The sequence below is a fragment of the Podarcis raffonei genome, chromosome 2 (assembly GCF_027172205.1).
Source record: "Podarcis raffonei isolate rPodRaf1 chromosome 2, rPodRaf1.pri, whole genome shotgun sequence".
NCBI classification, from domain to species: domain Eukaryota; kingdom Metazoa; phylum Chordata; class Lepidosauria; order Squamata; family Lacertidae; genus Podarcis; species Podarcis raffonei.
Window position 1 is genome coordinate 72,215,886 of NC_070603.1, and position 16,785 is coordinate 72,232,670.

Consider the following 16,785-nt stretch of genomic DNA (forward strand, 5'->3'; position numbering starts at 1 on the left):
CCCAATAATTCATTAATAAACAAGCCAGCATACAGTCTATAGCCCTCTTGATTCCCAGCAGCTGGAAAAGACTTCAGTTTTTAAAGTGCAATACATTAAAGTCAAGTTGCATTCTGGTAGCTGAGCAAAGGAAAGCCACAGGCCCTTGGGGGGAATCGCCAGCCAGTAACCTGTTCTACAAGATGCTGGGAGTGGGGGAAGTGAGCAACCCCGCTGTCCGAGAAAGAGTGGGAGGCAGAGAGAATGCCTTACAGTAAGAGCTGGCAGCACTAGCAGCCATGAACTTTCCCAGAACCCCATGCTAAAGACTGCGCCTCTGTTAGCAGACTGCAGGGTCATAAAGGGCCTTGCAGCCTGTTCCACCCGCCTTGCTCTTGCAAAGGAGGCCCAAGAATGGACAATAGAAATAGCAAATACTGGGGTCATGGAGCTGTAGCAAAAGGAGGCCCTTCTGGGAGCAATATTGCTTGGGTGTGTGCACCTCCTCCAGCCCCCTGCTGCCAGCAGTGGAGCATAGGGACAGGTGTGAGACAGGAGCTTAGGATCACAAGTATGGGGAGGGGGTTGGTATAAAAACAGCCTGACCAAAAAACAAACCCAAACCCTGAGGGGTAACATCCCAACCAGAGAAGCTGGAAGAGCTGAACACTCCCCAGGTGCCCTGTGTGTCCCATCCAGCCCCCTTCCCCCATGGTGCCTCCGCAAGCTTCATTTGGGTGGTCTATGGCATGCCTGTATTAAATATTCATACTGATTTAACATTTGTGTTTTTATTGCTTCATTTATTTCTTATAATACATGTTTTATTGCAGTACGGTTTGAGTTCTAAATACAGTGGTACCTCGCGTTACATACACTTCTGGTTACATAGGCTTTAGGTTACAGACTCCGCTAACCCAGAAATAGTGCTTCAGGTTAAGAACTTTGCTTCAGGATGAGGGCAGAAATCGTGCTCCGGCGGCGCAGCGGCAGCAGGAGGCCCCATTAGCTAAAGAGGTGCTTCAGGTTAAGAACAGTTTCAGGTTAAGAATGGACCTCCAGAATGAATTAAGTACTTAACCAGAGGTACCACTGCACCTCTTCTTTATTTTTTTGCAAGCCCTTGAAGAAGGAAGCTTGGGCATAGCATGAGGGGGTCAGAGCATCCAGGGTCGCAACTCAGTTCAACTCAAGAGTAGACCCATTGACATTAATGAACCTTGGTTAGTCCTGTCCGTTAACATCAATGGGTCCACTCTGGCGTAGGCCTAGCATAGGCTACAACCCCAACTCATGGAAGGACTGGCTAACTTCACTTGGAGAGCAGTGAAGTTACTGCCAGTATCATGGCCGGCTCTATCCATCCAAAAGAGTGAGTGTCCTTCCGGTTTTCCGGGGCCCGCTCCCGTGGAAAGGGGCGACGGGCAAGCCCACGCGGTTGTGGAGAGCAAAGCGGGTGGGCGCGGGCACGTGGCCGAGGGCGGCGGCTGACCCTTCCCCGCCCCGGGCGGCCCGCTTCTCCCGATCGCGGCTGCTGCTGCTTCTGCCGGGCGTGGGCCCCGCGCTCCGCTCCTGCCTTTCTCCTCTGCTGGCTCCCGGCATTGATCGACGCCCCACCCAGGGAGTCTTCAACTCTTGACGCCTGCGGGAGCCACTTCGGATCCGCCGCTCGAGCCAGCTCCACCCCTTTGGGTTGACTCGCCGGCGCTGCGGGTTGGAGAGAGTTAGAGCGGGGAGGAGAAGCCGGGCAGCCCCTCGCTCCTCAGCCAGCCACGGGAGAGGGAGACACAGGGAACGGACACCCCGTGGGGGACTGCGAGGATCTGACCCCCAGAATTTAGCCGGATCTTACTCTCCATCGGTACTGGCGGCGAGACTCCAGAGAGGCGCTTCCCCCTCCCCAGCACCCGGCTCGGAGCGCCCCCCTTCGGCGGCAGCGGCGGCAAGGAAAGCGAGGGTCGTCCGGAGCTGGAGAAGCAGGTGAGTTTCGCTGCGTTTTCCCTTCCGCGCCGTCTGTGGTTGGAGATGTGTCGCTAGACTAGAGCGCCCTTGCAACTTTGCAGGCGGGTTCGGGCTGATCCGGGCCAAGCTTGAGCGAGGACTTTCCTGTGTTGTGACATTAGATTGCGCTTCGCGGAAGATCTTCTCTGCAGCCCCTAGTCCTCATGGAGGAGAAGCGGAGGCGAGAAAGGCAGTTGTTCCCACAAGTTGCTTGCCAGGAAATGTTTAGTTTGCAGGAATCGTACACACACACAGTGTGGACACAGTCTTTTGACCCTCTTTCTGCCCTTGGCAGGCATCGCTAGGTCACAGCAGAATCACTCCATACTCTGATGAACTCTTTAATGATCATCTCATTTAATGATGGCACAGGCAAAGGGGTGGTGATAAGGGGTGCCCCTGTTTGGTTTTGGTGAGCTAGTGTATGCAGAAGACTCTGATTCCTTAGAAGACTCGGGTTAAGTACTAAATTCGTTCCGGAGGTCCGTTTTTAACCTGAAACTGTTCTTAACCTGAAACACAACTTTAGCTAATGGGGCCTCCTGCTGCCGCCGCACGATTTCTGTTCTCATCCTGAAGCAAAGTTCTTAACCCGAGGTACTATTTCTGGGTTAGCGGAGTCTGTAACCTGAAGCATATGTAACCTGAAGCGTATGTAACCCGAGGTACCACTGTATATGAGACCCGGAAGAGAGTTCAGCTCTTGTAAAGTGATTATGAATCTACACAGTTGTGAACTGGAAGAAAGGTTAAGGACATTCATTGTCCTCGTCTTTACACCCAGACAAAACATTCCCAACATGTAAGGTTTGAAGGAGCTGGCATTAAAACCAGGGCTCTTGAATTTTGTAGCCCTGAAAGGGGCACAGTAGAAGGCACAACTAGAAAGCCATACTCTCCCTGCAAATTAATGCATTACTTCTGAAAGAGCAGTAGGGATTTTTTGGGGTATCCACTGTGGCCGAGAGAAAGAGGACCAGGTCTCCTCCTGCTGGTGACTCACCAACAGGCATTGGCTATCATCACATGGAAGAAAAGATGGAAAAGGCAAAGTTGAACACTCTATTCTCGTGCAATCAGTCTCTGACTGCAGCTCTAAATGTGCACTAAGTTCTTAGAAGCCTTTTTTTAGGAGAATGACTGTATATTTCTGGAGTCAGCACTTCTCTCTGCAAAGCCACTGGAGCCAGCCTCAGTGGAAGGAGGCCAGACCCCTGCGGGAGAAGACGGGCATATTATTTTGGGAAGGGGGTTTGGAGGGATATAGAATTTGCTTCCTTCCTCTCCTTGTGTTAGCATTATATTTAATTTTCTGTATCATTATAAACTCGGAAGGCCTGGCATTAGAAACTGATGTGGCATTGCCCGGTCAAAATCAATTACAGTTGTTATTATAGTAGCTTTCCTGGGTTATAACTTTCATATGTGATTGGCGCATAGAGCTACTGGGAAAAGACAGATATGTTGAGTCTGAGGGGCGTTTGAGTCGGGACCCACCCTATTCCTGCAAGTTGTTTTAACTTTTTAAAATACTGAATTTTAAATTATTATAACCCACCCTGGGACCACCTGGTGAAGGGCTAGTAATAAATGTAATAATAAATATGTAAATAAATAAACAAACCACCTAGTGCGACATTCTTCTGAACCAGATCATCTTCATAGAAACTTAGAACTGTAGAAGTGGAAGGGACACCAAGGATCATCTAGTCCAATGCCCTGCAATTCAGGAATTTCATCAAACAGGAAATTCAGAACCAGAACATCCTCATGAGATGGCTTGTCCAAGCCTTTGTAATTGGTTCCATTGTCAAAATTGCTCCCAATGGTGCTCCTCTGGGGGCTGCTAGTGGGGGCGCAACACACACAGTTTTATTTTACCTGCTATTTGTGCAAGTCTGGTCTATCAGAAAACATGTATCTCTTTTTTTTTTAATGACTGCATGCACAGGTAAACAAATACTTGCAGTCATGCACACAGTGGACTTCAGGTTTCTAGAAATTAGAGAATGTGAGGAAGTACTGACTGACACAGTGCAAATATATCCCACCAAGCACTGCCCACTAGTGTGGATGGGGAACATTGATTCAATTGAAAATGTGTGGACAGATATGCACAAATGCGCACATAAAAGAATCAGATCTGTCTTGCCTATATGCACATTAGCACTCTGGTGCATACACAGCCTGAGAGCTCTTAAGTATTTGAAGAGTGGTACCATGACACACACACACACACACACACTCTGTCACCCCTCAGTCTTTTCTTCTCGATGCTAAATGTACCTGGTTCCTTAAACTTTTCCTCCTAGGACTTATTTTTTCATACCACTGAGTCTCTTCACTGCCCTCCTTTGAACCCATTCCAGTTTGCCTATATTCTTCTTAGAAATGGACACAGTACTCCAGGTGAGGTCTTATTCTTGCAGGTGAAGTCCTACTAATGCAGAATGTAGCAGAAATATTAAATCTTGTGACTTGGAGGCTATAGCTCTGTTAATGCAGTCATCTTAGTCTCTATTTGCAACTGCATACATGTTCAGTTCATGGAATCAGCTACAATTCTGAGATCTTTTTCATATATGCTACTGCTGAGCCAAGGATCTCCCATCCAGTACCTCTGGAATTGGGTTTAGGGTTGCTGTCGTTTCTGCCCAAATGCAGAACATCTCATTTGTCTCTGTTGATCTTTGCTTTGTTAGTTTTGGTTTCCTGTGTGTTTGGATGTTTTATTTTATTTTTTGTGCATTTTAAATTTATACCCTTATGAATTAAACAGTTAAAGGATCTACTCATGTTTAATTTCAGCTGGTATAAAAAGGCTAAACATGGGTTTAAGCTGCCTGCATCAGGATTTCTTCATGCACTAGCAAACTCCAGTTCAGTCTCCTTATGCCTAATATGGGCAAGTTCATGGGGTCCACAGGGTGCTCTTTTATAACGCAGAGCATTGCATAACAGAAGCTGAGTCGGTGCTGCATAGTTTGTTCTGCTCCCAAGTTTTGCTGGAGGGCACCTCCTTTTTATCTGTGGAGAGGATGGAGGCGGGAGCATTGCCTTACCAGCTGACTTGTGTTCTCCTTGTCACCCAGTCCATGTACAGTAATAAACTTTTAGAGGCTTCATGCAGTTTCTCTGGCTTTGCTCCCTTCCCTGGCAGTATCATAGCATCAAGTCTTTTAAAACAGCAGTGTGTAGATTTCAAACTGAGTTGCAGAGAAAATAAATCTCTCTTCCCATTAGTGATGGTGATTTGAAAAGAAGCATCACTGACAGAAATGTAAGCCCAGGCACTATAGGGCTGCTTCGCATGGCATGTTAAACAAAACCTTGGTTTAGCAGGACTATGCAAGCTTGTGGGATTTGGGGGAGGAACTCATAGGTGCTTTGCTGCTCCCTGTGTTCAGCAGGGCTAAAACTTGACAGCTCAGAGGTGGGAAACTTGCAGCCCACCTAGGGGATCTAGCTGGCCCATGAGGCCATTTCCCCCAAACCATGTCCATTTGCCCATCAGATTATGTCACTGGGTGATGTCAGCTGATTGGTGGGGACATGGCTCAATTCTGCCAGATGCTGCAGACCCCTGCAGCCAGCAAAATCGAACCCTTCACTCACCAGCTGCTGGACCCTGCGTTTTGAGAGTGGTCCCCGAGAGGACTGCACTGGCGAAGCAGACCCTTGTTCCATCCATGCTGCTCAGCTTTGTCAGGTGGGTGTCATGATGTCATATGATTGACAGTTGGCCAGCAGGGTTGATGGGAATTAGAGATCAGACCCACCAGGCCAAAAACATTGTGGCTTAGCCATGAGGACCAGGAAAATGCAAAACTGCAGCAAGCTGCTCTGCAGGAGCCCATAGGGTCTTGCTAAGCCAAGGTTTGGCTCACAGTGTCATGTGAACCAGGCCAATGCAGTGGTGGACCTCAGGGTTTCAAATTTCAATGCTGCCTTGTGTGGTGCCAAAATTTGGCACCCTCGATCTCTTGCTTTCCATTCTACATCATAGTTGTAGCGACCCCTGCTGACCCTCCCAAGGCTCTGTGCCCAGAGTGGCCGAACCGGTCCTGCTCCCCTAAATTTGCCTTTGCCCATATCTTTGGAGGGGTCGTTCTGTTATCAGCATAAGATCTGCCAATTAGGACATGTTGAATTTGTCAGAATGTTACTTGGAAGGATACCAAAGTTCCGTCTTTCTACAGACCTCAGGAATGTCACAGAAAGGTCCAAGGAAGGGCAAATCACAGTAGTCTGAAAGCTGGAGTTGCTTATGCATGCAACTGTGTCTTATTTTTGGTACAGAAGAGACGTGGCTGTAGTAGATATTTTGGCCTTCAGGGTTCAGAAAGCAAAAATATGTCAGCCTACCCTATTCCAAAAACATCTTCCAGTCAAAGTCTTGTAAATATGAAGAAAACATACTATTCCTAGAATGTTGCACTGTATCCGTCTGTCTGCCTGTCTGTCTGTCTGTCTGTCTGTCTGTCTGAAATAGTTGTACTGCTTAGCAGTCACAATTCCCTTCTCTAGACCAGGGATGGAGAATCTGTAGCCCTAGTAGCCCTAGTTCAGCAACATCTGGTTTGGAGAAGGGAATTCCAGCAACACCTGGAGAGTCCGAGGTTCCCCATCCTTCTTTCAGAGGCAGTGATAAACAGGGACATAGACTGTGTCAAATTTTTTGCCATCATGATAAATAGAATGCCTCTAGAGGGCAGTGATGGATGTCAGAAACATGACTAAACAGCTGCCAATACGGGACATGGCTGTTATGGATGTGCACAGCTAAGCCAGCAAAAGAGATGGCCACCCTTGTTCTAGCTGCAGTAAAAGAAGACAAAGAGAAGAGCATGTGTAGGAAGGCAATATTTGTATGACAGGCCTGGACTTCACTGAATTTCACATCAAATGCAACTGTCCCAATATCTTCCATTCTTGTTTAGGGAGTGCTGAACAATGTAAGAAGAGATTTGTGCACTGCCAACAATTGGCAACTTAGAGGCGTTTCTGTCAACTGAGTGTATATGAATTTTGATTAATAAAGTAACAAAGATAGCCAAGAAACAAAGAAAGCTACATACGGGTTACTGGAGAAGAAGGGTGGAGCATAATTCCATAGAATCATAGAATTGTAGGGTTGCAGGGTGCACCAAGAGTCATCTAGTTCAACCCCCTGCAATGAAATGCAAGTTGGATCCATTGTCAGGGACTGGCAGGGCTCTGGCAGAGGCAAGGAGGCTAGAGGCTGACTCAGCAAAGGGCACCAGCAATTTATGGGGTTTTGTGCCACCCACAAGGCAGGAGCCAGGGCTAGAAGAACAGGAAGAGTCTGAGTAGTCAAGAGATGGAGGATGAGGCACAGGACATGTTGGAAGCAGAGGCTGTTCAGATGAGAGGCAAGAAGTAAAGTTACAGGAAACTAGGCAGAGGACCATCTCAGTAGTGGCAATCGCCCTGTGGAACACCCTCCCATAAGATGTCAAGGAGTTAACAACTATGTGACTTTTAGAAGACCTCTGAAGGCAGCCTTATATAGGGAAGTTTTTAATGTTTGATGTTTTACTATGGATTTATAGTTTGTTGGAAGCCTAGTCAGATGGGCGGTGTATTACTACTACTAATAATGAGTGGAATGACTCTGACTGTTAAGGCTAACACCAACGTTTCTCAGTGGTCTTGTCCTTCCTGCTTACTTTCTTTCACCAGCAAATGAATTCTGTTCAAGTAGGGAAGTAAATATTATTAGTTATTTTCTTCTTCTGTAAAACCGATTTATTATTGTCAGAGCCATGCTAAAATCATCACTATTCTGTGTCAAGGGAACCCACTTTCTATCCACTAAGAAAAAGCAAATTCTGCAATCTATAAAAATTAGGCAGATTTTTGCCTATTTTATAAAAGGGAGTGAAATGATGTCATGTATGATCTAGTTCATGTTCCTGCATTGGGGGTGGACCTGATGACACTCAGGTTCCCTTCCAACTCTACAATTCTGTGATTCCATATGTCCTGACCCTATACTACAAATCATTAGGCACTATACAAGCTTATTCAAAAGCAAACCCCACTTTGTTCATGGGAGCTCTGTTCAGTATGCTCTGGATTGCAGCCTTAGCCACAGATCTGGCTCATGATGTTTCCCCACATACTGTATTACTTTCAAGTTTTTATCTGCAGCTCTGCAGAGCTGCTGCAAAGTGGCCAAGAGAAATGGGCTGTGATGTTCCTGATTCATTAGCAACTTACAACCAACTTGCTAACTTGCTTATTCTGTTAATGAAAAGATGTGGAAGAACTTGCACCAAATGGTGTATGTATATTGAGCTCTGCAATACGTTTGATCTGAGCTGTGATTCATTGTGCCAAATTTCCAAATCAAACAGAGGAGTCTTGCAGTTTGGTCTCTACTGGGTTAATGTTTTTGAGCACATAAACATGTTTTGCCTGCCCTCATACTGTAAGGCAGAGGTGGGTTGACTTGTATGGTTTACGTTGTTGTTGTTGTTTAATTAGAATTGCCATGGTCCTCCAGTATGTCTAAAGTTTACAAAGCAATATGGTGTCATCAGGTGCTCTCAGATGCTGCAAAGGAGTCACTAATTGTAACACCAAACGCCTTCTCCCTTGTTCCCTGCTGCCGCCACTAGCATCCTTTGCATACCTGCTTATGCATGTAAGTCCACCCAGCTTTTTTGCAAGAATCCCAGCAGCCACTGAAAAATGCCCAGTGATCCTGTCATTATTTACTCCAGTTATAAGAAGCATTCTAACTGGTCTTCCAGACTGATAATAGGAGTCTATTGCTTTGGACTCTTCCCTGGAATAATTACGCATGCCTTCCCATTTCAAGGGTAGCTGCCTTTTGCAGCCCAGTGAATATGGGGATTCTCACTACAAAGCAAAAAGAGGTGCCCCCTTTCCCAGCGGCACAGAGTGGGGTGCCCCCCTTCTTGCTCTGCTTCTATTTTGCTGCAGTGCAGTGACTTTAATATGTTCTAATTAGGCATCTGCTGGGAGGGAAGACTGGCTCCTCCAGCAATCACTGCAACAAAGCCCTTCCCTGCTGGGGCGGTGAGAATGCTCTGTTTGGAAAAGTTTTGGCTTTGGCTAGGACTGCAAGGAATTCTTGCTCACAGGAAAGACATGGTTCACTTCCAGGCCCCACAAATCCAGTCTGGGCAATCCTACCTGAGTGTGCAAGTCTTTGGAGAGCCCACTGCATGTTCTCCAAGACAATCTCCCCGACAAAGTTTCAGCAGGAGCTACGGCCAGATCCTATTTTAATGCAACCCCCCACCCCAGGTAAACCATAGTAGAACAAACAACTTAGTGAGGGGATAGAGCTTTCTTCTTTTCTTTTCTTTTTCACTTTCTCCTATGCAGCTTAACCAACTCCCTGGAATGGGAGCTCTGTTCTCTCACCTGATGTCTGAGCGGTGTTCACTAGCTGACCCACCAACCACGGAGCAGTCACCAGAAAATCGCCCTCCCTGCCTTACAGCTGGGCTCAAACGACATCTCCATAATTGCTTTAGGAAGCTGGCATCACTTAATTGCCAGAGATGCAGGGGAATAATTGCAGAAGACAAATGGGCTCAGAGGTGGCCATGTCTTGATGAAAAGAACAGGCTGGGGAAGATTCATTCAGGGAAAATGTTAAAAAAGGATTGAAGTAAATAGAAAGACATGGGAAAAAGCAGGGAAGGGGCAGAATTCACTCTCTTTGCTGGGAGCTTGGCTGGCAGCCTTGCTTTTCACACAGGGAGGAAAGCACTGTAGTTTTGCTTTTGGCTTTTACACAGTGGATTACATTAACCTTGGAGACATCTATGCAATTCCAATGACTGGGCTTGGCCTAAGAAGACAGCTGAGCTGGACCTTGTCTATAGATTGTGCCCAAATGTTGTGCTGATGAGTCATATGTTCAAGTCAAAGACCTAACAGCAACAACACATTTGCAACCTTTCAATCAAAAACGGCCTAGAAAAGATATAGCCCAAGGATGGGAAATCTCTGACCCTCCAGGTGTTGTTGGACTACAACTCCCATCATGCTTCTGACCAGTGGCCATGCTGGCTGTGGCCAGTGGGAGCTGGAATCCAACAACATCTGGAAGTCCAGTGGCTTCCCACCCCTGATGTAGCCATTGCTTTCAGAGCAGTAGTTCAGATACCAGCTACCAAGACTCTAGACAAGCAGCTTCCTTTGGCTTTGATCAACTAGGAAATCCTGATCATCTACTGGGGGGCTCAGAGCAAGGCAGGGGGAAGATAGGGCACTCTCTATAGGTGTCCTATTAACACTCATAGGTCAGTAGCAGAGCACATGCCTTGCACATAGTAGGCTCACTGATGTGAAATCGTCAACCACCACAAAGCAGGAAAGATCCCTGTCAAGACTCTGAGAGACTGGTTTCCAGACACGTCAGTAATCAAGAGTTTGTGGTATATGTCTAGCTCCTAATTGTACTGTTGACTCGGAACAACAGCAACTCTCCAGGGATTCAGGCAGCCTCTTCTAGCCCTTCCTGGAGACACCAGGGGTTGAACCCGGGATCTTCTGCATGTAAAGAGGATGCACTACCACTGAGCATTGGTCCTTTTCCAAAGCACTTGGGGGCTTGAGCAAACCAATTATCTCCACCCCACCCCCAGTTTCCTTAACTGTTCCCCCCTTCAGCTGACACACCACCATCTTTATGAGATGGAAGCTTACTTGTTCTGGTCACTTTCCTGGCTGGGGGTTAAAAGTTCAGTTACCTTTTAATGTAAGGTAAGTCCTCCAAGTATATAGAAAGTACCGTCTTAGCTTGGGGTTGCCTCATTTCTCTCCCAATCTGGTGGGCACTCAATCACCAAAGTTTGCTCTTAGACAGAATTATGGCATTACTGGACTGGACTGACCATTGTTCTGACCAGGGGTGGTATAAGATCTCACCCAAAAAATTTCATGTGCGTTCTTGACAATTTGCACTCAAGAGGGCATCAGGGCAGTTATACATAATCAAACTTTCAACACTGTTTGCCTGTGCAATAGGTTTGGGACAGATGTGCTGCTTCATTTCCAATCAGTGTATGTCCTATAACTTCCTGCTGAAATCCTGTAACTTTCTAGACCACAAATGTTATTGGGTTGCTGTTGTTTTGTCCCACTCCTGTTGCGGTGTAGAGCAAGAGTGCCCTTCCAAAAAACCAAAAAATATAGTAACTTGGGGGAAGCATTGCAGAACAACAAATAATGTTAAATGATGTGAAGATGGTGCAGCACAACCGCTAAAGCAGTTTTACTGCGTCCATGTCATGTTGCAGAATATACCCACAAAAGACAAACACCAGTCTAGAGGGATGCTAGGTCTTAGGGATTAGTTTATTCTTGAAGGTGAAGACTGCGGGTGGCTCTCAGGAGTCAAGGGAGAACAGCCTTTTCTTGCTTCTTTAACAGCCAGCCGTTCCACCCAAAGTGCTGCCTCTGACCTTTGTATGGCTCTGTCAAAGCAGTGTGTGAAAGAGGCCAGGATATTAATTTCATTTACTGGCTTCCTATTGTTTGCTTTTCTCTTTGTCACTGTACGCTTCCCACCCAACCCTCCTCCCTACATTTGGCATTCTTTTCCTTGCTCTCTTGCACTCTTCTCTTCTTTTCTCCTTTTAAAGGCCTCTTAATTTGTTTCTCTGCTTGCCTTCCTGCCTTAAATGTTTCTCCGCTTTATTTGTACACATAGACGCACACAGGCGGAAAATTCCATTAACTTGTAACAGTGATTTTCTGCTTTTCAAAGGAGCAGTGCTTCTTTATGCATAATGCATCATCTGTGCACATTTATGCCATTCTGGGCCCCAGCCTGACCCCTAGACTCCTCCCATGAAGCCCCAACACCATCCATAGCCCAAGGGAAGCCCAAGAAGTGCTGCTGGTCCCAGCACTGATCAGAAAGATCTTAGTATTCAGGTGGGAACCTGACCAGGCCTGTCTCCAGAGACTGCCCTGGAAGAAACCTTGAGGTGGGTCTCCAACAACCGCAGCAGAAGAGCCCCCTTCTGAGTCAGCAGGAGAGGCTGAAGTGCCTCCCAGAAATCCCAGGCGCCTACCCAGAAAAGGAGAATGTGTGCCTGAGAGCCCCAAATATTGGAGATACTTGTGAGTAATGGTCTACCGTACTTGACAGTAATCCCTTCTCTTCCTGGAGAGCAGGGTTAAGCACTTGCAGTTGGTCCTGGGTGGGGTCTAGGAGGCCAGACTGTGTAAGCCAGGCATCCCCAAACTTGGCTGTTTTGGGACTACAGTTCCCATGATCCCTGACCACTGGTACTGTAAGCTAGAGATGATGGGAGTTGTAGTCCCAAAACAGCTGGAGGGCCAAGTTTGAGGGTGCCTGGTGTAAGCCCTTAGGTGACTGGCATGTCTTTTGGTTGTCAGGTTCATGAGGAGCACCTTGCTTGCTTCTGCTTGAGGGCCCTTGTGTGGAACAGTCAGGGGGCCATATGCCAGTGGCCGGTGAGGCTCGAAGCAAAAGTGGGCAGTGAAATGGATATGACTCTTACCTACTGTAAGGCTACATTCTAGCTATGCCAAATTCTCTGGTTTCTCCACGCAGGCATAGACTATATGTCTACTTACCTCTATCCAGGTGGGCAAGAGGCATTATCACAGCCCAGGGGCATCTTCCAACCACATGAAAGCTCTTGCGGAGGGCTCAGGGCAGGACCCATAGGAAGGGGCTGACCTAGGGAAGGGCATGGTTTGGGGAGAGATTCCAGGGCCTGCGTGACCACATTTCGCTCCTGGGCCTGAGGTTCCCCATCACTGATGTTATCTGTTCCGCTCTACCATTGAATGACCTCCTGTGCTGCTAACCTCTGGATTTCTTCTTGAAGACGCTGTTTGCTGGATTGCATTTGCCTCCGGACTGCTTCAATGTGCTTTGAGCCCAGCTACACCTGGGCTCTCATTATTGAATTCCCTTTGATCCTGACCTGTTCTGTTGTGTTTCTCACATTAGTCTGCTGTTGACCTGTTTGTGGTTTACACCAGCCGATGCCCCAAAACTGTGTCCTGACCTGGTTGGAGCAGGACACCTTGTCATCTCTGTTGTCTGGCATTTCCCCCCAGTCAAGACTAGGATTGTCAAGCTTCAGGGAGGGCTGTCTAATTACCTGTGTTAGGTGTAGTTTATTTTAAACCACTACGATAATATTCTATTTTGTGGGATTCCTTTCTCCTGGAGGCTCACCAGAATCCTAGACTGACCAATTGTTAAATTTTTGGAAGTAGTGTCAGAACTTGCTGCTTCAGGAAGTATTTTGTGGCTAGCTTTAAGTGGGCGTCGGGTAAATGTGTGGGTTTAAAACAAACCTTTAGTTCTATGTGTTGAGTAGCACAGGAAGCTGGCAGCAGGGGCGGCAACAGCATTTCTTTGTTTACACTATTTAAATGCTAACCAATAACGTAAGTTCTCTAGGCAGCTTCCCATAACAATTACAGCAAGTAAGTATTAAACAAGATTATAAATGCATGAAAAAGAAAACATCAGGAAATCAAATCAGTGCAACAAAGCTCAGAGCATACTAAAATGTCACAAATCTTTTAGACGCCAAGAATATCCCAAGCATTCTATTTTGTCATGTATGATCTGGTTGAGATTTCTGCACTGCTGGGGGTTGAACTAGATGACCCTGAGGATCCCTTCCAACTCTACAATTCTATGATCTAAAAACCCCTAAAGGTTTTAAGATTGGAAAACCTAGGAAATATTGTTAAAGTCTTTACCTGGTACTAAAAGGACCATAATATACATAGGTGCCAGGCAAGCCTCTCTAGGGAGGGCATTCCGCGATGGGCATGCCACCACTGAAAAGGTGCTATCCTTTGTACCTGCCAAACCTCATTTGGTGGGTGCTGCTGAAGAAGAGTCGCAGATGATCTCAAAGTCCAGGCAGGTTTAGATTGGAGGAGATGATCCTTCAGGTAATGCGGCTAGTTGAAGGCCATTTTAGAATCCCTCTTTCTTGCTTTTATATACAGTGGTACCTCAGGTTAAGAACATAATTCGTTCTGGAGGTCCGTTCTTAACCTGAAACTGCTCTTAACCTGAGGTACCACTTTAGCTAATGGGGCCTTCCGCTGCTGCCACGCTGCCGCCGCCGCACGATTTCTGTTCTCATCCTGAAGCAAAGTTCTTAACCCGAGGTACTATTTCTGGGTTAGCGGAGTCTGTAACCTGAGGTACCACTGTACTAGGCTACCAAGCTTTCTTCACCAATGGACCACTTGAAAATTGCTGAAGGTCTTGATAGATTTTTCTGCCTGTTGTAGCAATTGTAATGCCTTGTGCTAGGTGCTGTATGATTTTTAACTGTATTTTTACAGGCAAGTTGCAGACCACCTGAACAAAGCTTGCAGACCACTTGTGGTCCATGGACCACAGTTCAGAAACCCCTGCACTAGGCAAAACTGTGGCTGTCTATAGCAAAACCCTCCTCTCAGCTTTACATCATAGTTGAATTATCCCTAAACGTGTTAGACGTATATTGAACTGCACATTGTACTTGCATTATTCTGTTACTACCACACATTAGCATGATATTTAATTCCAGCAGTCAGCTCAACCATTCCAAAAGTATTTATGAAAACATTCCTCTTCCCAACCCACACATTGCATTACAGGACTATCCACTTCTGTGACAGTGACAATGCAGAGCGACTGAATCTGCATAATCTCTTAATATTCTCATATCAGAAACAGTTGCTGCAAAGGGATATACTAGATACAGAATAAGCCACAGAAACATCTCCCAGTGAGGCTTATTTGTCCCAGTCTATTGATCTGCAGAATGCATGGAGCTGCCAAGGTCTGGCAAATGGAGATGTTGGAGGTGGATGGGTGAGGGGTCTGTGCTAAGCATTGCCTTTTGGTATCTGCTAGAGAGGGAAAGGAGATCCTTACAGGCTGCTGATCAGACCATCTGTACAGTGAGAAGTAGGTGGCAGGAATGCCGGCCTTGTGGTGCGCCTTTAGATTGCAGCTCTGAAACAATTTGTTCCAGCACTGGACCTACAATAGCCTCAGAGTTTAATAGAGCTTTTCCCAGCTCAGAACACAGACAGCTCTAGTGCACATAAAATCACAGGAAGAAATGACAGACACAAGTGCAATGAAGAGCTGGTACAGGTTCAGAGAGCTTCCCTCTGCAGATGGAACAAATATGGAGGCGCTGAAGAAGGTGTGGCGTCCAAAGTCAGTCACTGATGAAACCCTTCAGCAGTACATACACACACATAGGATATATTGGCGTGCCCTCTTAGGAAGCCACCTAACATCAGCTCAGGCTATTTGTTCATCTAGCTCAGTATTGTCAGCTCTGATAAGAAGCAGCTATCTAAAGCCTCAGACTTTAGTCTTCCCTGATCCCTTAAAAAAAATAAAATGTGGTGCCAGCAGTTGAACCTGTGATCCATGAAGAACATGGGTGCTCCATCACTATAGTCTCTCCCAGGAGGTGGAGTAAGGAACAACAACAGCAGAATGTTTTCTGCAGGCCCAAGGTAGGCTGCCTCTGAGGCTTCTGAACTTCAGAAGGAAAGCATTAATGACCATTATGGCTCTGCTCTGCCTTCAGCGTCAGTGGCAGTGATGCTTCTGAATACCAGAGCCTTGGGTCCTGCTTTCTGGTTTCCCACAGGCATCTGGGTGGCCAATGTGAGAACAGGATGCTGGACTAGATGGGCCATTGATCAGGCTGCTGTAATGTTCTTTGGTATATCTTGGTAGGATGAAGAAGGAATTAGGCATTTGGGAGAAGAAGACTGAAGTCATGATAGGATGTAGGAGAGGGAGTGTGCTTTGGTTTGTGTTTCTGGGGGGAGGACACTAGGCAGATAGGAGCAAAAAGAGAGGACATCTGTTTGAAAACTCTTGTGACTTGTAGCTTATACACTTAGAAGGTTTTCTGCTTCTGTAATGTCTAGATATATCTGGGGGCAGAGTGATTCCTCCTAATACATTAAGATAGATGTGGAGCAATTGCAGTTTATTTGTACCTGGTTTTGTTTTCATATTTATTTATTTACCTTTGCATCCAGGTCTACCCCACCCCTAGCGATTGTAAGGTAAGAGGTATCCTGGGCTACCAGCTGCAAAGAGCATCCCTGCTCATCTCTATTCTTCCTATTTAAGAGCAACCTAATCGAGATTTTTAGCATTATTTTTTCATAGTTTTTTTTCATAGAGTTGGAAGGAACCCCAAGGGCCATCTAGTCCAACCCTCTGCAATGCAATCTGATTAATAGAAGGGAACCACACCAGTTTTTAACATGCGAAATGAAAGCAGCATAATTTTGTTTAAGGCATAAAATGCCCCAAGGGTTCTTCTGCTTCTGAGTTAGGATGCCCTATTTTCATGGATGATGCAGTTGTAATCATCCAAGTTGCATCTGCTTGAGGTGAGGCGAAATGAAGGGAAAAGATGGGGAGATGCACCAAAGTTAGCCTCAGATGTGAATAACAGCCCCTGAGATACTTTGACCTTGGTTGTCATGCCAACAGATAGCTCTTCTTCGCTGAAAAGCCATATTCACCCTTAGGGATGAGTGGAGAGTTGAGTAGGTTTTTTGTCTGGGTTTATGAGCTGCTCATCACAATAGGTTGCCAGAGCCCTTTGTGTGAAGCTCAAATGCTTGGGCATCAAGTGTCTTGGAGGCCTTGATGCCCTTCAGAGCAGCTTGCCCTGAATAGTTTCTCCACCCCCTCTAAACTTTCAACTGGGGCAGAATGTTAATGGCCCAATCCCTCCAGCTGGAAGCAGGTTAACA

General features: G+C 46.4%; 1 protein-coding gene across 1 annotated transcript in view; it reads left to right on the forward strand.

The window, feature by feature from the left end:
- Positions 1 to 1,392: 1,392 nt before the first annotated feature.
- Positions 1,393 to 16,785, forward strand: part of SEMA3B (semaphorin 3B) — a 53,759-nt gene continuing 38,366 nt past the window's right edge. The window contains exon 1 of the mRNA XM_053377410.1: positions 1,393 to 1,959. The gene's annotated coding sequence lies outside the window, so the exon portion shown is untranslated. The remainder of the gene's footprint in view (positions 1,960 to 16,785) is intronic.